Source organism: Rattus norvegicus, chromosome 18 (genome assembly GCF_036323735.1).
Source record: "Rattus norvegicus strain BN/NHsdMcwi chromosome 18, GRCr8, whole genome shotgun sequence".
NCBI classification, from domain to species: domain Eukaryota; kingdom Metazoa; phylum Chordata; class Mammalia; order Rodentia; family Muridae; genus Rattus; species Rattus norvegicus.
The window spans coordinates 53,315,344-53,334,624 of record NC_086036.1 but is presented as its reverse complement, the minus strand read 5'-3'; the positions used below and the strand labels follow the sequence as shown (position 1 = coordinate 53,334,624).

General features: G+C 41.6%; 1 long non-coding RNA gene and 1 other non-coding gene across 2 annotated transcripts; both read left to right on the top strand.

Annotated features, from left to right (window-relative positions):
* Nucleotides 1–228: 228 nt before the first annotated feature.
* Nucleotides 229–333, top strand: LOC120098446 (U6 spliceosomal RNA). Its single transcript, XR_005496604.1, has one exon. It is a non-coding gene; the product is annotated as a U6 spliceosomal RNA (small nuclear RNA).
* A 5,326-nt stretch (nucleotides 334–5,659) lies between these two features.
* On the top strand, nucleotides 5,660–16,293 carry LOC134483032 (uncharacterized). Its single transcript, XR_010059847.1, has 2 exons — nucleotides 5,660–5,773; nucleotides 12,630–16,293. It is a non-coding gene; the product is annotated as an uncharacterized LOC134483032 (long non-coding RNA).
* Nucleotides 16,294–19,281: the final 2,988 nt, after the last annotated feature.

Sequence of the window (19,281 nt, the reverse complement as noted above, 5' to 3'; positions counted from 1 at the left end):
ATATATGAACAAATAAATACGCAAAATAAATAAATAAGTAGAGACAGTCCAATGGTCTATTTTCCTCACCAAATAAGAAAAGCAACTATGGGCTCACAATAGGCCTTTTAATGGCTTCTAAAATTGTATTTATATGTTTTTTATCAGTGTATCAGATCACAAAGGCACTTTATTACTTTCTTCCCTTCAATATTATTTAAATTTTGACCTATTAGAATATCGGAGGTGTACTTACTTCAGAAGCATGTAGCCTAAACTGGAGCCATAGAGGGCAGATTAGCAAGGTCCCTACACAACGATGATATGCAAATTCATGAAGCACCCCATGCCTTTAAAGACTTTGTTTGAAAATACCATGATATCTAATAACTTATATGCTAATTGAAAACAAATGATAAAAAGTAAACTATCCAAGAACCCAATTTAGTCCTAAAGAGCACAAAATACTATTTGGGCCAAAATGAAGAGTTGGAACTAGACAGGTCACAATAATGTGTCTGCTACAGGTTAACCAAGCAGCTGAGAAGTGGGAAGATTGTGTCAAGTAAGCTGGAGACTGTCCTCCAGTGTTCAAGCGTGACTGCTGACTTCTATTATGTGACCATTGGAACTCTGGGACAGTGCCTCTTGTAATGACCTTTAAGTTGAAAGAACAATCTCTAATGAATTCTGTGAGGATTTATGTTGGTCAAAAGGCAATTTCTATACTATAGAGTTCTTTCTATACTGTTTGGATGGAAAAGAAAAGACTTGCTGTCCTGTGTGTTTTGAGGTGACAGTGTAATGATGTATCGGTTGTGTTCTGGGAAATTGCTATTCAGAATTGAAAATGAAAATTATCCCTGCAGCAGTGGCACATACCTTTACTCCTAGCATTTGGGAGGCAGAGGCAGTAGGATCTCTGAGTTCGAGTCCAGCCTGGTCTAAAGGACAGCCAGAGCTACACAGAGAAACTGGTCTTGAAAAATGAAGTAGGGAGAGAGAGAGAGAGAGAGAGAGAGAGAGAGAGAGAGAGAGAGAGAGAGAGAGAGAGAACCAAATTTGTATTAAAGTCTTTACCATGGAGTTGGGATGCTGGGAGTGTCCCCTTTCTGAAGCCACCACACCTCTTTGCCCTCCCACTGCTTCCTTCTCTATTGGTTCCCAAGCTCCTTCTCTTTTTCCAGCATGACTTATGAGTAAAAAAGGAAGCCACAGTAAGAACAATGGCATTGCTCCTGGCTTTGCAGGGAGAGCACACATCAAATGACAACCTTTGCCCTTGGGAACCAGAGCTTACCCTGAGATCACTGGGCAGAAATGAGCTGCTCTACACCAAAGAGAAAAATGTTCTTGGTCTATTGAAGCCAAGAGGTGTACCTGAGTCAGTATGCTGCTGCCCCGATGCTACCTGCCCAAGGCTGCTTGGTCTAACTTGGGATGAACAGATCACTGTCTCTGAGCTTCTCTCACTCCAATGGAGTCTGTTTATATACTAACTCCAATGGGGTCTGTCTATACACTAACTCCAATGGGGTCTGTGAAATTCACAGCAAACTAGCACATACTATTGAATACTAATTTGAGTTTTTGTTAATGAGGACACCTTGGGCATTTCTCTTTTGTTCTGTTTTGTTTGTCTCTCCTGGTGTGCTTATAGTTTCTTGATAGCAGAAGTCCTTGTAGTTTTTCAAAATCTAGGTTTTCTAAGCCAGGCATGGTGGTCTATGCCTACAGTCATGGCATCCGAAGGCTGATGGGAGAGGACTGAAAGGTCAAGGCCAACTTGGGCCATGTAATGACATTCTCCATGTCCGAAATACCACCACCACGAAAACCTTGAGAAACTAATGTAGACGGTACTGACCCATAAAAAGTTGGATCGAGTGGCACAAGTCTGTAACACCTTGAGCTTGTGGGCCAGCCCGTGTAGCTGAAGCCATCACTCCAGTTCAGTGAGAGACCCTATCTTAAAAAACAAGGAGGAAGTGATAGCAACTCTTGGTATCAATCAACCTTTGGCCTTCACATGCACCTGTACATACACACATGCCCACATACCTAGATAGCTATTATGATTGCTCAGAATTACCCAGATTTCATTCCAAAATAGCCTTCCCAGTTACTTCCTGCTTTATCTACTGGCAAGAAATAATTTCAACTTTCCTTGTGCCCGTCTTGGCCAACAGGCACTTATTTTTCAGCAAACTATTGGCCCTGTTCTAGAGCTCCAGGCCTTGAAGTGCCCTGACCTTTTGCTTACACTCCGCCCTTCCCTCTCTGCCCCCCAGCTTATCTAGTGACATTTCTTAGATGTACCTCAGCCCAGCTCTCCACATACAGAGACATCCCCTCTACAACTGCATATTAATTATCTCCCTGTCAAAAGGTCAAAGCAAATCCAGCCTGGAGTCCGCAGTTCCCGTGCTGCCTGTCTAACAGAACCACGCCAGGCCTGGCCAGCACACTGCTAGGCCAGAATCCTGGCAAGCACAGGACCTGGCGTTGTGCTTTGCTACCAAGCCATCTGTATGCATCACCCAGAAGGAGGGGCCAATGTGCACCTGTCATGTGGTAATACTGACCTCTAGGGAAAGGCCTTCCTTCACAGAGTGTCATTATCTTCTCATTGAGTTCCAGGACAGTGATGGCAGCCTCTTGCTTAGCTATTGCCAAATCAGTTTGTAGCTTTTTCACTGTCTTTTTGTGCTTTAGTTTCTTAAAAAAATAAGAATTTCCTGTCACTGGAGACGGCAGACGCATCAAAGGGATCAAAGGAATTAATGGTGTCTGGGCAAACATTGCTTCTAAAGCCCTGCTTAGCGAGGACACTTCATCTAAGCATCTCAACTTCATCTCTGCACCATCAGCATTTTTCACTTTCTTAAAGGGGGGAGGGGAAGGGGGAGGGGAGGGAGTTCAATCTGGATCTGAAACCTGTGGTTTGTTTACTTTGAATAGAGGCGATTATCAAACCTCTTCTTGTCATTTAGCATTTACTCCCAAGATGCTAAAGCCTCCGAGTATCAGGTTTCTATATCAATCTGTGAGCAGACTCATGAGAGAAAACCAGAGCCTTGATTAGGAGCCCGATCCCCCGATATTTGAATTTTATCTGGATTCAAATAGACTCTGGAATGCATGTCGCTACCTGATGTGCAGAAATGTAGACGCTTACAGATACTTATTGTGGTGTTGTGTGGAAAATGTGGGAACACGGTCAGGTCAGGTCGGAACCTTCCTGGGAGCCTTATTGGGCAGTGTTTCCATAACTCAGGATTCACCTTGAGCTTTCATGGATTCCCAAGTGGATTTGATTGTCAGAACGGGAAGCACTGCTTTCGCATAGTCGTGTTGCTTTTGGGAAGCTGCCTTTCCACTGGGCAGCTCCTCTTGCCAAGTCTTTGTGGCTGATAATTAAGAAACCCGGAAAATGAACAAATAACACTCCTTGTCGGACACCAATCTTGAGATAGGGAAAGGAATGCTCACTATGAAAGAACCTACTCTTCCCTGGCCTCTGAAGGGCAGGCACTCAGGTCACTGGGAGTCAGCCCTGGGATTGAAAAGCCAGTCAAGTCAGTTAAGACAGACAGGGGGTTAGAGAGACACAGCTCTCAGGTTCTCAAGATGGGCGATAGGGGTAAGTATGCAGCGAAGTGGAAAAACATAGGCACGAAAGCAAGGGTTTTATCTCCTACATGGAAAAGCAAAATCAAAGGCCGATTGTCGAGCCTGGCATGGGAGCCCATGCCCGTAACCCTAGCAGCCCCTAGGAAGTAAAGGCATGAGTATCAGATCAGGGTTATTCCCAGCTACATATCCAAGATCAAAGCTAGGGTGGTCTACAAGAGACCCTGGCTTGAGAAATAAAAACAGAGATGGACTGGCTTTCAGACTTATCACAGACTGATTAGAACATCATGAAATCATAATTAACAGCCAAAGGATGGCTAAAAGCATCCTTTTAAAGACCAATTCAAAGGAATGGTAGCAAAAGAGCTAGCTGTTCTCCAGGGAACTAGAGAGGTGGCAAATGGCAGGGTTCACAGCCCAGGTAGTCCACAGCCCAGGTACCCTCACTTCTCAGCAGCCTTCCTCACATGATGATGTATCCCCTGGTTATCAGGAACTATGCATTGGGCTGGCTGGCTACTGAAATCAAGACCAGTAGAACCTCCTACCTTCTTCCCCAAGTCTGAGTAGCTAATCCCTGAAACCATTCATGATTTGCCTTGAGAAATCGATTAGTTCCAGAAGAGACTGGGCTGCTCGGGAGTGTGTCAGGAAACATGCTCTTAGTCGGCTGTCTGCTGATCTGTGTCTCCTCCCCTTGGGAGCTGGCTTCAGTCAGTTTGTTCCTAAAGACCTTGTCTATCCCAGGGCAGCAGAGGCATCTGGGAGGCACTAGGCCCCTGCTGACCTTTCCTGTAGCTCCCTCAAGAGTACTCTACACTCAGAACCATGCCTTTACAGCTTAGAACTTTGAAGACAGAAGACAGATGTGGAGACTGAAGAAGTAGAGGTGATGAGGAGATGGACTAACAAGAGGGGAAAGGAAGAAGGGTGAGCTATAGGTGGGAAAAGACCTAAAAATGAAATGCATGGCAAAGCCTTGGGATTAGATGTACTGATGGAAGCAAGTTATACACAAAAGTAGAGCGAGTGGTGAACTGGCAGAGAACTGGACAGGAGACACAGAAGGGCAGAGGGGTGACTCCAGAGCCTTGTTATACAGATGCTGTCCAGTAGGGTGAGGTTCCCGTGTCTCTATATGCTTGGGGTTCAAAAATTATTGGTAATGAAGTAAAAATTGAAGATTCACTTTCCTCATGATTCTTTTTTGAAAACTCCCCCCTCCTGTCTCTCTCTTTTTCCTTCTTTGAAACAGGGTCTTGCTGTGTATCTCAGGATGGCTTCAAACTTGAGATCTTACTTCCTTATCGATGTGTGAACATTTTATTAATTCCCAGTGGTCTATATTCACTTTCTAGTTGTTTTGTCAGAAGACAAGTATTTTCTTCTAGAAGGTTTTAGCAAAGGGGACATTGAGCATAGCTAAGGAAAATAATAAATAAAGGTAACCTGGTAAGGGCAGGTGAAATATAGCCATGAGCTGATATGATATTCATTAGTTAGAGAAAGTCACAATGGTATTTTCGACAAGACAGTAGTATTCAGGAGGTATAGACATAGTGCATCTCAATAGCAACTAAGACTTTCAGCCTTTCCCCGCCTTGGCTCTGTTTCTATTTCTTGGTATTTGAGTTTGTATCCCTGCACACACTACGAATGCGTCTGTCCACCTGTAAGCCATGCCCCAACCCCTCAACAGATTTTACTTTAAAAAATATAATTTTAAAACTATATTGTTCTTCTCTTACGGAAGTTATGTGTCAACCTTTCTTATTGTTCTAACAGTTGTCTGCTTGCCTAATGACCTAATAGTGAAATCAAGGCTATTTTGTTTGGAGAGGAAAGAAAAAAAAAAAAAACAACCTGGTATCCAAGGGCAATCATGACAGTTGACTCCAGTTATCTGAGGGACTATTCCAGGGGAGAGGAAGTTGAATCAATCATGTTGTTCTAGAGATACCATGAAGAACAATGGGGAGAAAACATGAGGAGGCAGGTTTTGGCAGGGCAGGAGAAAACACTCCCAACCATCAGAGCTGTAGCCATAATAAGGTAGACTGGGTCCTGGGGAAGACGTGCTGCTTCAGGTCTGATCAAGCAGAGACAGGAGCAACATCTCCAGGCAGGCCCATGCTAACTCTGGAAGCTGGGTCAAGAGGTAATTCTGAGTTTGGCTTACCCCCCAGTTCTTTCCACCTCTGGTTCCTCCCACTCCCAGAAAGGGCACGATACAGGTAAGGAGAGGCCAGCTCAAAGCTTGGAGGGGTATTAGAGTCACCAGGAACATTTTAAAGATGACCTTGGCATTCATGAGAAACTGTATAAGAAGACCTGTGCTTCCTTTAGAATTCAGGAATGATGTGACCCAAGGCCTTAACTGTCATTTAGCTACAGGGAAAAGGTTAGGAGAAATTAAATGTACATTAAAATTGAACAGCAACAACAACAACAACAACAACAAAAACAACGACAATAAACCTAGACTGGTTACCTAAGGTTTCTACTGGAAACTTTTGGTTATTTAAACACTCTTTGGAATAGCTTAGCTTCTTTGTCCCCCCATCCCCCACCTTCCAGACAGAAGTGTCTTGTGCTACTAATTCATAGCTTTAACTGAGCCCTTTGGGCAGTCTGAGGAATTCAATTTGCCAATGTGCTTTTATTAGTCAGAGACATCAAATGATTTCAACAATGATAATATTTTCCTTTGCTTTACTTGGCATTACTAGCCAGGCAACCCAAGTTTTGTGCTTGGATCTAATAGCGTCTGTTATGGTCTCCCTAGTAACTGGGACTCTCTTTAGTCATTGCTGAAAAGCTTGTCTCACTTGGAGCTAAGTTCCTATTACTTTGCTGTTTTCCTATTTCTCCCAAAGGGTGGAAAAAGGGAGGAAATCATGTATTTGTGCAATGTTTTGAAAAGGAAATATTTATCTGTATCATATTGCTGAATGGCTTGCATTATAACAAGTCAAGAAATAGCCAGGGGACTATTTATAGAGGAGTTTCAACACAGAGCTGTTGGTGATAGTTTAAATTTGGGGGTATTTCCACATACTTTGCATCACAGACTTGTATTATGCAGCTGGGCCTTGTCACTTAATGGTCATGAGAAACTAGGCCAGTCACATGTCATTGACAAGCTCCATCCCTGTTGTCGTAATCAAATGACATAATGTATAGATGTGCCTCCTACGTGGTGTCTGCAGTATAATAGTATCTGGGTTACTGTTTTTACCTGAACACATAGGACACAGTTTAACCCTTCACTAGCATATGAACACATCTTTTAAAAAATGTCTCTTTCACTCTTTATAAGACATGAATCTGTAGTTATTTGAAAATGAGACTTTTCCCTTTATAATTTTCTGCATGGTTGCTTTTATTTCTTACATCATGAAGGTGAAAATGTTGTCTACAAGTGACCACTTATAAAATGCTCACTACCCAGGATGTAGGGCAGAATTGGATCTGGATGCAGAGTGCAGACTTAAATCTCTCCTTTCAATCCCTTCCTGGTTAATAATGAATGTGGCAAATATGTGGAGGGTACAACTTGGCTTAAGTGTCAATGCACATCATCTCTTGCATCTTTATTCATGACATTCCAAAAAACCACGACTGCATGGCCTGTGTACACTCTTCCCAGGACATGCAGGCCATAGTTAAGGCCATAGTTAGAGATTCTCTCTTTCATGCTGCACGGAAAGCAGGCCCCCCAGCCCTTAACGGGCATTCCCACTGCTTGCCAGTGAAACTTAACTGTCATTCACCTCGTGTCTCTCCAGATAGATGAGGAAACTGAGCTATCTGAGTCCCACTGGATGAAATCCTTGTCATAGATTAAGCAGTAGAATGGACTTGAACCAAGGTCTTTTCTGGTTTCTTTCAAAAGCAATGGGACAATCATTAGTCAATAGCACCATTAATATTTTGTAAGTTAATTAAAGTTAATTAAGTCTGCTAACTTAACAGACACAGATATAAAACAGTGGTTTTGGAGTGATACGGAGAGGCATCTGTAGGATGGCTGCTGTAGTAACTTCTAGAGAACCTGGAAATTAGATGAAAGGGTTGATAAGCCCAGCTAATAATGTGGACAAGCTGTTGCTCTTATAAGGGGATTATCATCACATTTCTTTCTTCCTGTCTGTCTGTCTGTCTGTCTATCTATCGATCTATCTATCTATCATCTATCTATCACCTATCCATCTATTATCTATCTATCATCCATCTATCTATCATCTATCTATCTATCATCACTTATTTATTAGCTGGCAATCAACATCACATTTCTGAGGCATATGGCACGACAGAGAAGATTAATCTAATGAAACCCTCCTACAAAGCATCTTGAAGGAAAGAACACGAAGGGAAACTAAAGCTAGTCAGTCAGTGAGGAACTGCTCTACAGCATTTGCTGTAGGTCCTAGGGCCCAGCATGGCCTTCGGCAAGCACCTGTGCATATATGACCTGGGGCAGATGCCAAGAGAGTCAGATTCAAATGTCAGAATCAGCATTTTTTCCAGTTCTTTACAATATCCCTCCCTCCAGTTTTGTTATTTTTACTCTTCCCACTTGATGGGAGATCGTCTATACTTACTAAAGTGGGAAACTCTGTCTACCCAACACATTCTAATCATTCCCCAAACTTAGTAAGTTTGAGATTGCCAACGACAAAGTGATCTTAACAATCCAGCTAACAACTAAATTTTGTACGGGGAAGGACTGCTTAATAGTAAAAACAAAAATCAGATATCACTTTCCTTTCTCTGTGAGAAAAACAATTATTATAGACATGAGAGGATTTCTAGTTTATATCCTAGCTTCCAGAGCACCGATGTAAGTGGCTATTTAATAGAAATTACAGACAACTACACACTAAAGAGGTATTATACACTTTGGAGAGAATTTCCATGATTAGGGAGTCCTTTCTAACAAAAGAATTGTATTAAAGTTTTGCACTGAAGACAATGAGCTGCCCTTCCCTTCCTGTGGCATACAGCCCATTGCCGGGAATTTTCTAGAGAGAAATGAAACTTATTGACCCTTTGCAGTACACCAGACATAGCTCTGGGAGTTTAATATGCATTGCCTCATTTCATATTTATAGCCATTCAGTGTAACTGGACAATTGCTATTCTTATTTTAGGCACAGGCACTGAGTCACAGAAAGGTTAAAGTCAATTGCTCAAAGTGTGAAGGTTCAAATGCATGTGGTCTGTTCACATTCTACCATCCATTCCGAAGGCAAATTGGACACAGGCCTCTGTGTCGCACCTAGCACAGAACATTTCATAGTCTACACCTTTCTAATGGAAGTCAAAGTGGTATGTAATTCCTGACTGTGGAATCCTGACACTATGAACTTGACCACAGAAAGAGACCTGGAAACCTATATGGGACCATTAAATCCTAGAATAACATAGATTTTGGTGTTCTCTTAGAATCAAGTTGCAGTCCTAGTACTAGAAGTAAGCATAGAGGAAAATCAAGCAAATTGCTCCTATGCAGATAATAAAACTGCAGGAAGCAGGTCTCAGAGCTGGGGGTCCCAATTCTTCATCGTTGTCCCTTTTCCTATACCAACATTATGTTGCTTTCTGTCTATAAGAGCTTAAGCGCAATTGAATAGCTATAAGATCAGAACACAGAGCTGTACCTAAGATCCCTCAAGTTTAAAGCTCCAGTATCAAAAATAGTAAGACTCCAGGTGAGTGTGCACATGTATGCGTACACAGAGAGAGGGGGAGGAGAAGGGAGAGGGGGAAGGAGAGGACAAGAGAGAGACGGAGAGAGCTTCTTCATGATAGAAAGAAAAATCTAAGTATCCGATTTCTTGGCACCTTGAAAGAAATGAGTTCTGGGCTGGAGATGTAGTTCAATGGTAGATTGCTTGCCTATTAATGTCAGAGATCCCATGTTCAAAGACCAGCACTTCACACTCTCCACCATAACAAACAGCGTCAGTGTCCACCAGCAAACTTGCTCTTACCATGTTAGAATATGTCCTATATTATACTATTCAAGATATTCGGAGACCAAGGGGAAAGGTTCACCTGTTCTTTCTTTGGGCAATACAGCCTCAGTTTTCTTACCTAGAAAAGGTCAACCAAGCTGACAAGTTGTGAATTTTGAGAAAGAAGCTGTTGAATGATAACTACGATTTTGGCTGAGTCGAGCAAGAAGAAAGCAAAGTGTTCAAGGGGATCTGACGGAAAGAAAACTCGGGGCAGTACTGTGAATGCCAAGTCTACTCGGTCTCACCATTTCAAACCACGCCCTATGAACAGAGAGAGGTGCATTGTCACACCTAACAGAGCCTAGTAGGAAGCTGCTTCTCAGGCCAATTCTCCCTGGGGACAGAGAGAGCCCAAAGGGCCCAAGCTATACATGAAGCAATTTCATTTTTCTCAGCCCCACCTTTACAGGTGCTAGGATCATTAGCAAACAGCTCCAAGTGACGTGGGTGGAAAGGAACAGAAACCAGAGAGGAGAGAATGAATTCTCTTATCTGCCTTGTGAGAAACATGCTAGGTTCCTCTAACACGATCCCAAAATAACGAAGCACTTTGCTATGCAATTACTTTAGAGTTGGGCAGATTTTATTTTACCTTTTCCTCCCTCCGGACTTTGGTACTCCATTTATACATGAGGAAAGGGCATCTTTCTAGAAGTCGATCAGCAGCTATTGGCTGCTGTGATCCATCTTGACTCTTAAGGCAAAGGAGCACATTCAAGGGCTGGAAACCAAGGCCTAAGAATCAAGATGCTTCAATGACTTTCAAGGTTTCTTCCTATTACTCAGACAGCCTAATTAAATGAATATTCCCAGTCAGCAGCTCTTTTTACACACTCCACTTCGGCCCCAAAGCGGTAAACAACAGAGGGTACCTGTGCAATGAGTACAAGTGCTGGCCTTAACTCTTCTGTGAGCAAGAAATTCAAGAAGAAAACAGAAAAGTAGTCTCAGGCTGGGGACAGTGACTGCACAGCACAAACACCTGCAGACACTGTACAGGGAAGTCACAGAGATGAGCCAAGTGGGGACTGTCTCTCTGTGAGTGTTGTTTCCCCATGCAACGCGATGTTTCGAAACAATCACTATCTTACAACAGAAATTCTCAGGCTCGAAATGAAACCTGTACGCTCTTGTGAGAAAAGTTGTTTTTATGTTAAAAGTGTGTAGGGGTAACTGGTTTAAAAATTGTTGAGAGGTGTATGAGTTATGAGTCTAACTATTATTTCGAATTTTGATTCTGTATAGGAGGAATTTCTGAGATCCCAATCAATTCTTGGAAGTGACTCATCATGCCACATAATTTTATCATAAAAGCTGCAAGTCATCCACTTAATAGCTGCAATTAAATGAGTAATTTGTTAGTTCTTTAATTTTCAGTTGCTTTAATCTAATGGATCTGGAACAAAAATAGTTTCACAGGGGTCAAGGAGCTAAAAACTTCTTACCAGGTTGACTGCAAGTGTTCTTTGAAAGTAGAGTTGCCTAAACCTAGAGGTGATTGTGGGCAGTGTGATGCACATCTGGAGTCCTAGGGGTGATTGTGGGCAGTGTGATGCACATCTGGAGTCCTAGGGGTGATTGTGGGCAGTGTGATGCACATCTGGAGTCCTAGGGGTGATTGTGGGCAGTGTGATGCACATCTGGAGTCCTAGGGGTGATTGTGGGCAGTGTGATGCACATCTAGAGTCCTAGGGGTGATTGTGGGCAGTGTGATGCACATCTGGAGTCCTAGGGGTGATTGTGGGCAGTGTGATGCACATCTGGAGTCCTAGGGGTGATTGTGGGCAGTGTGATGCACATCTGGAGTCCTAGGGGTGATTGTGGGCAGTGTGATGCACATCTGGAGTCCTAGGGGTGATTGTGTGCAGTGTGATGCACATCTGGAGTCCTAGGGGTGATTGTGGGCAGTGTGGTACACATCTGGAGTCCTAGGGGTGATTGTGGGCAGTGTGATGCACATCTGGAGTCCTAGGGGTGATTGTGGGCAGTGTGATGCACATCTGGAGTCCTAGGGGTGATTGTGGGCAGTGTGGTACACATCTGGAGCCCCATTTTCTCAGGAGACTCAAAAAGGAGAATGAAATGAGCCCAGGATTCATGGCCAGCATGAGTCCAAGAGGTCTGACTTCTTAAAAGTAAAGACTGTGGAAAACAAGGAATAGGGGTGAGGGAAGAAGTCACTCTAGCTTGCCATTCATTAGATCTACTTCCTTATTATTTCTTCTCTGATGACACAGCTCAGCACTGGGACAAAACGGTCTCAACATTCAGCGATAAATGCATGCAATACTATTTAGGGAAACTCTCTGGTTTGTATCTAAAACCACATTTCTGGGTGTTGGGATTTATGCATAGTTGCTTAACACAAGTTACTTTCAGCATCTGTCCTGTGTGTGAATTGGCTTGTACAGTAGGTCCTGATAAAAATATGCTCTACACCTGTGGCTGGAGTATGAGGCGTGGAAGGGAGGGAAGACGTGGGGGTGATGTAAACTTTGGCTTTGGAGGTATTAGCAAGTTTCAGATTGCATATGTTAACAAGTCTAAACAAATGCTCCTGCTAGAAAACAACTCATCAGATGGAAGCTATTCCTTGGCTTTGTGGGTCTCGAGGGTCTGCCTGGCCTGTTAATTCATTCACCACGAGGCGCCTCCTCTTAATTCCATTACAAATCTAACAGGGTGATGATGGTACGCGAGTCTGAACTCCTTGGTAAAGATCTGTCATTAACTACAGGAACCAAGACTTGTAGGTCTCGATGCCTGTTCTCATCCACACACCCTCAGCTTAGATGTGCCAGGATAACAGTAGGGAGGGGACTGTGTGGACTTGGCTGAGTACCACTTGCCACATCTCTAACTTGTTATGTCACAATTTCCCAGAGTCTGAGATAGTAAGATGTAGGATAACCACGCCAGTTGTTTGTCAATAACAGGCTGAAGATTTCACAACAGGCTCATGATAAACTCCCTGTTTTCTTCTTGACCCAGAAAACTGATATGTGTCCGTCAAGTTTGGTTAACCCGGCACAAATTACCGTCACCGAGGAAGAGGAAACCTCAAATGAGGAACTTGCTCCCAGCAGATTGGCCTATGAACACTGATTGGTGATTGATGTGGGAGGGCCCTGTCCACCGTGGGCTGGGCCACTCTTTCGCAGGTGATCCTGGGATGTCGGAATGCAGGCTGAGAGGGCATGAGGAGCAAACCAGTACATAGTGTTCCTTCATGGCCTCTGCTTCAGTTTCTGCCCCAGCTTCTGCCTTGACTTCCTTGGATGATGATGGACTGTAAGCTGTGAACTGAAATGCATCCTTTCTTCCCCAAGTTGATTTTTTTTTTTTTTTTTGGTCATGGTGTTTTATCATAGTAACAGAAAGCAAACTGCAATACTACGGGAACCATGTTCGCTGAGTTCTGGTTTAGACCTGAATTTCCAAATACTCTTTTGAAATAGTGAAAGCAACACTACCCTGACAGAATGGTGCCCAGAAATAGATCCTTCGGTAGCAAAGACTGAATCTGACACTCTTGGATGGGAGTCAGGCTGACACAGAATCAACCAGTCAAGCATTTCTGAAGCCAAAATTCAGGATATGCACATGAAATACTTTTTATTGCATCAAAAAATGAAGAGACGAACAAGATACCCCTTTATTTTGTTCAAATGTGACGTTAACTTCTGTCTGCTCTTACTCGGTTCCGCAGTGTTGTACGTAAGCTGACAATTAGTCTCCTCAGTCACTGGTGTACTTCACTTTCCAATGGAGAGCACAGGTGCCCATGATATTAATACTTGGAAGTATATAGTGCTGTAATGTCAAGTATAGAGGTGTCACGGGGCTACTAACTTCCAGGTCTATTTCATCTTGCAAAGCCTAGAACTTCCATTTCCCATTTTCTTCTCCCCAGGGAGCTGCAATTTCTCTTTCTGTTTCTGTGATTTTGACTATTTTGGGTACCGCAAGTAAATAAGATCATGACTTAGCACGTTATCTTCAAGGCTTATTCATACTGAAACACAGATTAGAATTCTCGTCATGTTTCAAGAAGAGTCAAATTCTATGGCCTGAATAGGTTATGTGCTTTCTTTTCTTTAATATTTTGTGTGTGTGTGTGTGTGTGTGTGTGTGTGTGTGTGTGTGTGTGTGTGTGTGCATACTGGGAGGTGTGCATTCCATATGCATGGAGGTGAGAGAACAATTGTATGTAAAATAATAATCTTACTTTTATGTGGTCCCGGGGATCAAATTCAGATTGCCAGGCTTGTACCAGAGCCTTGCACTATAAGTCATTTGGCCCTAGGTGACATTTTATTTAGCCATTGATTCTTCTAAGCACATAGATTGATTCCACTGTTTGCATTGAGTAGGGGACCTCTCTCCCTCCTCTCTCTCCATAGAAATATTTTTGAGATTATATAACCACATTTCTCTCTTCCCCTTCCTCTCTCCACTTACCCGATTTCTTTCAAATTTGTGATCTATTTTTCATTGTCATTGATACCTATATGCACATGTATGTGTATGTTTATTTGTATTTGTACATGAATATATATGTGTAAGTGCATGTATCATATATTATATGTACATATGTACATACGTGTGTATGTGTGTGTATATTCCTAAATGTAACCTGCTCAGTTTACATATGTTACTTGTATGTTTTCAGGGTTGATCATTTGATTTAGGGCTGCTGTTGTATGTGCTTTTCCCTGGGGAAGACTATTTATCCCACTCTCAGCATTCCTTAGTTGCTTATAGTTCTTTATAGAGGGTTGAAGCCTTTTGGTCTTTTCCTCGCAGAGAATATTTCTTGAAATAGTGATCATAGTAGCATAGTAATTATAATAATTTTATAGATGAACTGAAACATGATCTTTTGTTATAAAGTTCATTTGAATTTTTCACAAATACTTTATTTTTTACTTTATTATCAATTAAAAATGTTTTTAAAATGGAAAGGACTTAGAAGTCATCTTAGATCTCATTGCATGACTCTGGTAATTCTTATTGGCATACATGTGAACTTGTGCAGATCATTCTGCCTCAGTCTCCTGAGAACTAGAATTACAGGCATGTACAGTCACACCCGACCACTAGTTGTGTGTATTTGGGGTATGACATGCTAATTTCTTGACTTATGTATGTAATGTACATGGATCAAATGAAGCTAATTAGTATTTTCATTACTTTATTTATTATTTATGTTTTGAACTCCAAAAATTCTATTTTCTTGTTGAATAATAAATTATTAAAAACTATATTCTCCCTACTGTGCTGTAGCCCACTGGAGCCTACGTCTCTCATGTAACTGTATTTTTAAGATTCTTGTTACTCAGTCTTCCTCTTTACCCTCTCTGGTCTCTGAGCCCATGTCTTTAGCTTTCACATATGAACAAGAATATGAATTATTGGTCTTGCCATAGCTGGTTTATTTCACTCCACTTTGTAGCAAATGGCATGATTTTATTTTTTATTGTGGGATAATATTTAATTGGGTATATTTCTAACATTTTAATATTATCAATCCATATGTTGACAAATACTTTGGACGATGTCATGGTTTGGCTCTTGAGAGTAGTGCTTGTATCACCACGGAAGCACGTGTGCCTCACTGGTGCAACGACTTTGCCTCTTTTGGGCGCACATCAGTGGTGGGTTTCCTAGGCAACATATTATTGTGTTCGTACGTGAGGCACCACACTGTTTCCAACAGTGAATGGGTTTCCTTTCCTTCTTATCCTTATCTGTTTTCTTAGTAAAGTTATTATAAACGAGACGAGACGACTGCTGTCCCATTTTGTTTTGCATTTCCTGATGGTTGCCGGTGCTGAGCATTTTGTATCTTACATATTTGCATATCCATTTTTGAGAAAATGTCTGTTTCCATTATTTGGCCATTTTAATGGGATTATTTGGGGTATTCTGCTGTTGAGATTTTTTAGTTCTTTGCATATTACTCCTTCATCTGATCAATAGTTTATAAATATTTTCCTCTTTTCTGTTGCCTAACTATTCTGCTGTCAACTACTGGTTGACTATTTTCTTTGCATTGAAGACACTTCTTAGTTTGACTTAATCCTATTTTCATAATTGCTTTAACTATAGCTTAATGACTAAAGGCTGGGTACTTTATAAAGAAAAGAGGTTTATTTAGCTCATAGTTTTGAAAGGTCGAGGATATCAGTTTGCTCCGTTCTGCGGAAAATTTCATGGTGGATGGTGTCATTAAGGTGGGAATTTGTGCAAGAAGGAGAAATCACATCACTAGACAGGAAGCCAAAGGGGAGTGTCCAGGCTTGTTGCTTTATGACAACCTTCTCACAAGGATTAGTTTACTGTCCTAAGAGGACATTGCCAATTCCTTTGAGGAATGTGCTGCCAGTGATTCAAGGGCCCCACAAAAGATCCCTCATCCCCCAACATCACCACATTAAGAACAATTTCTCAACTGCTGTAACTCCATGGGACAAATCACACCCAAACTCTAGCAAAGTCTCTTTTGTCTGGTTTTGCTTTTATTGAGCTTTTGCTCATAGGGTCTCCTCTCACTATATCTTCTACCAGTGTCCTAAATTGTTTCTCTTATATTTCATCCAGTAGTTTTGTGATGATTGCTTTAAATGACAGATTTATAAAGTAGCTTTTCCTTGTAAGTGTGACCTAAAGCCTTCCCCTGTCTTATGAAATCAGTTTAGACTGCCATTGTGCCTGATACTTGTTTTATTTAGAAATGGAAACCTAATGATAGCGGTGAGGCCGGGGTCATTATGCAGCCTTCATCTAAAACACTAGACTAGGAAACTGACAAAATGTTATAACCATCCAGAGGTTGTTAGAAAGACATAGAAGATTGTTGTGAGGCAAATTAATTCAGTGTAGTCTTTCTTTCATCTACTTTTTCAAAATAGAAATGCCAAGATTTTCTCTCTTTTGTCTTCATCTCAAACACTGGGGGAGGATTTACAAAGCATACAGGCTCAAGTTTCTCTCCAAGTCATTGGACTGGGATTTTAATCTGCATTTTAGGCTTCCTGGTTAGCCCCATGGAGACTGACTAGAGGAGAATCTGTGGGGAAGACCCAGATGCTGGTCACAAAAGCTGCAGGAGCACTCAACAGCCATATGCTTGCACACCCTAAGGCACTTATGTAACCAGGCGTGTGTCTCTGAAAGAAGGGACAGCTCCACTAATTTGCATATAAAGATATTCCCACAAACCTGAGTCCAGGTAATGTGGGTGGGCCAATTTCAGCTTTAGACAGAAAAAGATTAGTTAAAGCAAAGGAATCTCTGCTTTTGGGAATCATAAATATGGAGTTAGACTTCTTAGGATAAGGATGGAGACACAGTCATGACTGCGTCCTGCACCAAGTCATTTTCCTTCCACTTGAGCAAAGCACCTTTGTCTTCTAATTCTCGGTTCCCACTTATGACTTCTGCTAATCAGTGCAGGTCACACTAGCAAAAGAAAATCCCTGTGCCCGCCTTGTTCAGAGTCATGCAAGCAACTTCCTTCAGCTTCAAAGAGACCTACCAGGAGAATTCTAAGTCCTTTCCTTAACTCCGACAGCACAGAGAGATCTGAGACAAGTGCCTCTTCTCATTTTCCAATGCCAGCTAGAAATTTTGAAACCACTTGGGGTTTATAAGTGGATGAATAAACTCACACGGATTAAATGGTTTGTGACTCCCATTCAAAGCAAGGTTGAAAGCAGTTGCTTAAAGAATCCTTTAAGGAACTCTCCTTTTGAAAGCTTTATTCTTACTTAAAAGCAACCCAAGAGCTGGGCAGAGAGTCCCAGGCCTATAATCTTAGCATCTGGGAAACAAAGGCAGGAACACAAGGAGGTGAAGGTCTTCTCAGCCACCTAGAAAGTTTAAGGTCAGCATGGGTTATATAAGATTCTGTCCCGCCTAAAACTGGTCTTCAATAACAAGGGAAGAATGCCCACATATACGTGGAAATTGAACAATGCTCTACTCAATGATAACCTGGTTAAGGAAGAAATAAAGAAAGAAATTAAAGACTTTTTAGAATTTAATGAAAATGAAGGTACAACATACCCAAACTTATGGGACACAATGAAAGCTGTGCTAAGAGGAAAACTCATAGCGCTGAGTGCCTGCAGAAAGAAACAGGAAAGAGCATATGTCAGCAGCTTGACAGCACACCTAAAAGCTCTAGAAGAAAAAGAAGCAAATACACCCAGGAGGAGCAGAAGGCAGGAAATAATCAAACTCAGAGCTGAAATCAACCAAGTAGAAACAGAAAGGACCATAGAAAGAATCAACAGAACCAAAAGTTGGTTCTTTGAGAAAATCAACAAGATAGATAAACCCTTAGCCAGACTAATGAGAGGACACAGAGAGTGTGTCCAAATTAACAAAATCAGAAATGAAAAGGGAGACATAACTACAGATTCAGAGGAAATTCAAAAAATCATCAGATCTTACTATAAAAGCCTATATTCAACAAAACTTGAAAATCTGCAGGAAATGGACAATTTCCTAGACAGATACCAGGTACCGAAGTTAAATCAGGAACAGATAAACCAGTTAAACAACCCCATAACTCCTAAGGAAATAGAAGCAGTCATTAAAGGTCTCCCAACCAAAAAAAGCCCAGGTCCAGACGGGTTTAGTGCAGAATTCTATCAGACCTTCATAGAAGACCTCATACCAACACTGTCCAAACTATTCCACAAAATTGAAACAGATGGAGCAATACCGAATTCCTTCTATGAAGCCACATATACCTTATACCTAAAGCCCTTATACCTAAACCACACAAAGACCCAACAAAGAAAGAGAACTTCAGACCAATTTCCCTTATAAATATCGATGCAAAAATACTCAATAAAATTCTGGCAAACCGAATCCAAGAGCACATCAAAACAATCATCCACCATGATCAAGTAGGCTTCATCCTAGGCATGCAGGGATGGTTTAATATACGGAAAACCATCAACGTGATCCATTATATAAACAAACTGAAAGAACAAAACCACATGATCATTTCATTAGATGCTGAGAAAGCATTTGACAAAATTCAACACCCCTTCATGATAAAAGTCCTGGAAAGAATAGGAATTCAAGGCCCATACCTAAACATAGTAAAAGCCATATACAGCAAACCAGTTGCTAACATTAAACTAAATGGAGAGAAACTTGAAGCAATCCCACTAAAATCAGGGACTAGACAAGGCTGCCCACTCTCTCTCTACTTATTCAATATAGTTCTTGAAGTTCTAGCCAGAGCAATCAGACAACAAAAGGAGGTCAAGGGGATACAGATCGGAAAAGAAGAAGTCAAAATATCACTATTTGCAGATGATATGATAGTATATTTAAGTGATCCCAAAAGTTCCACCAGAGAACTACTAAAGCTGATAAACAACTTCAGCAAAGTGGCTGGGTATAAAATTAACTCAAATAAATCAGTTGCCTTCCTCTACACAAAAGAGAAACAAGCCGAGAAAGAAATTAGGGAAACGACACCCTTCATAAATAGACCCAAATAATATAAAGTACCTCGGTGTGACTTTAACCAAGCAAGTAAAAGATCTGTACAATAAGAACTTCAAGACACTGAAGAAAGAAATTGAAGAAGTCCTCAGAAGATGGAAAGATCTCCCAT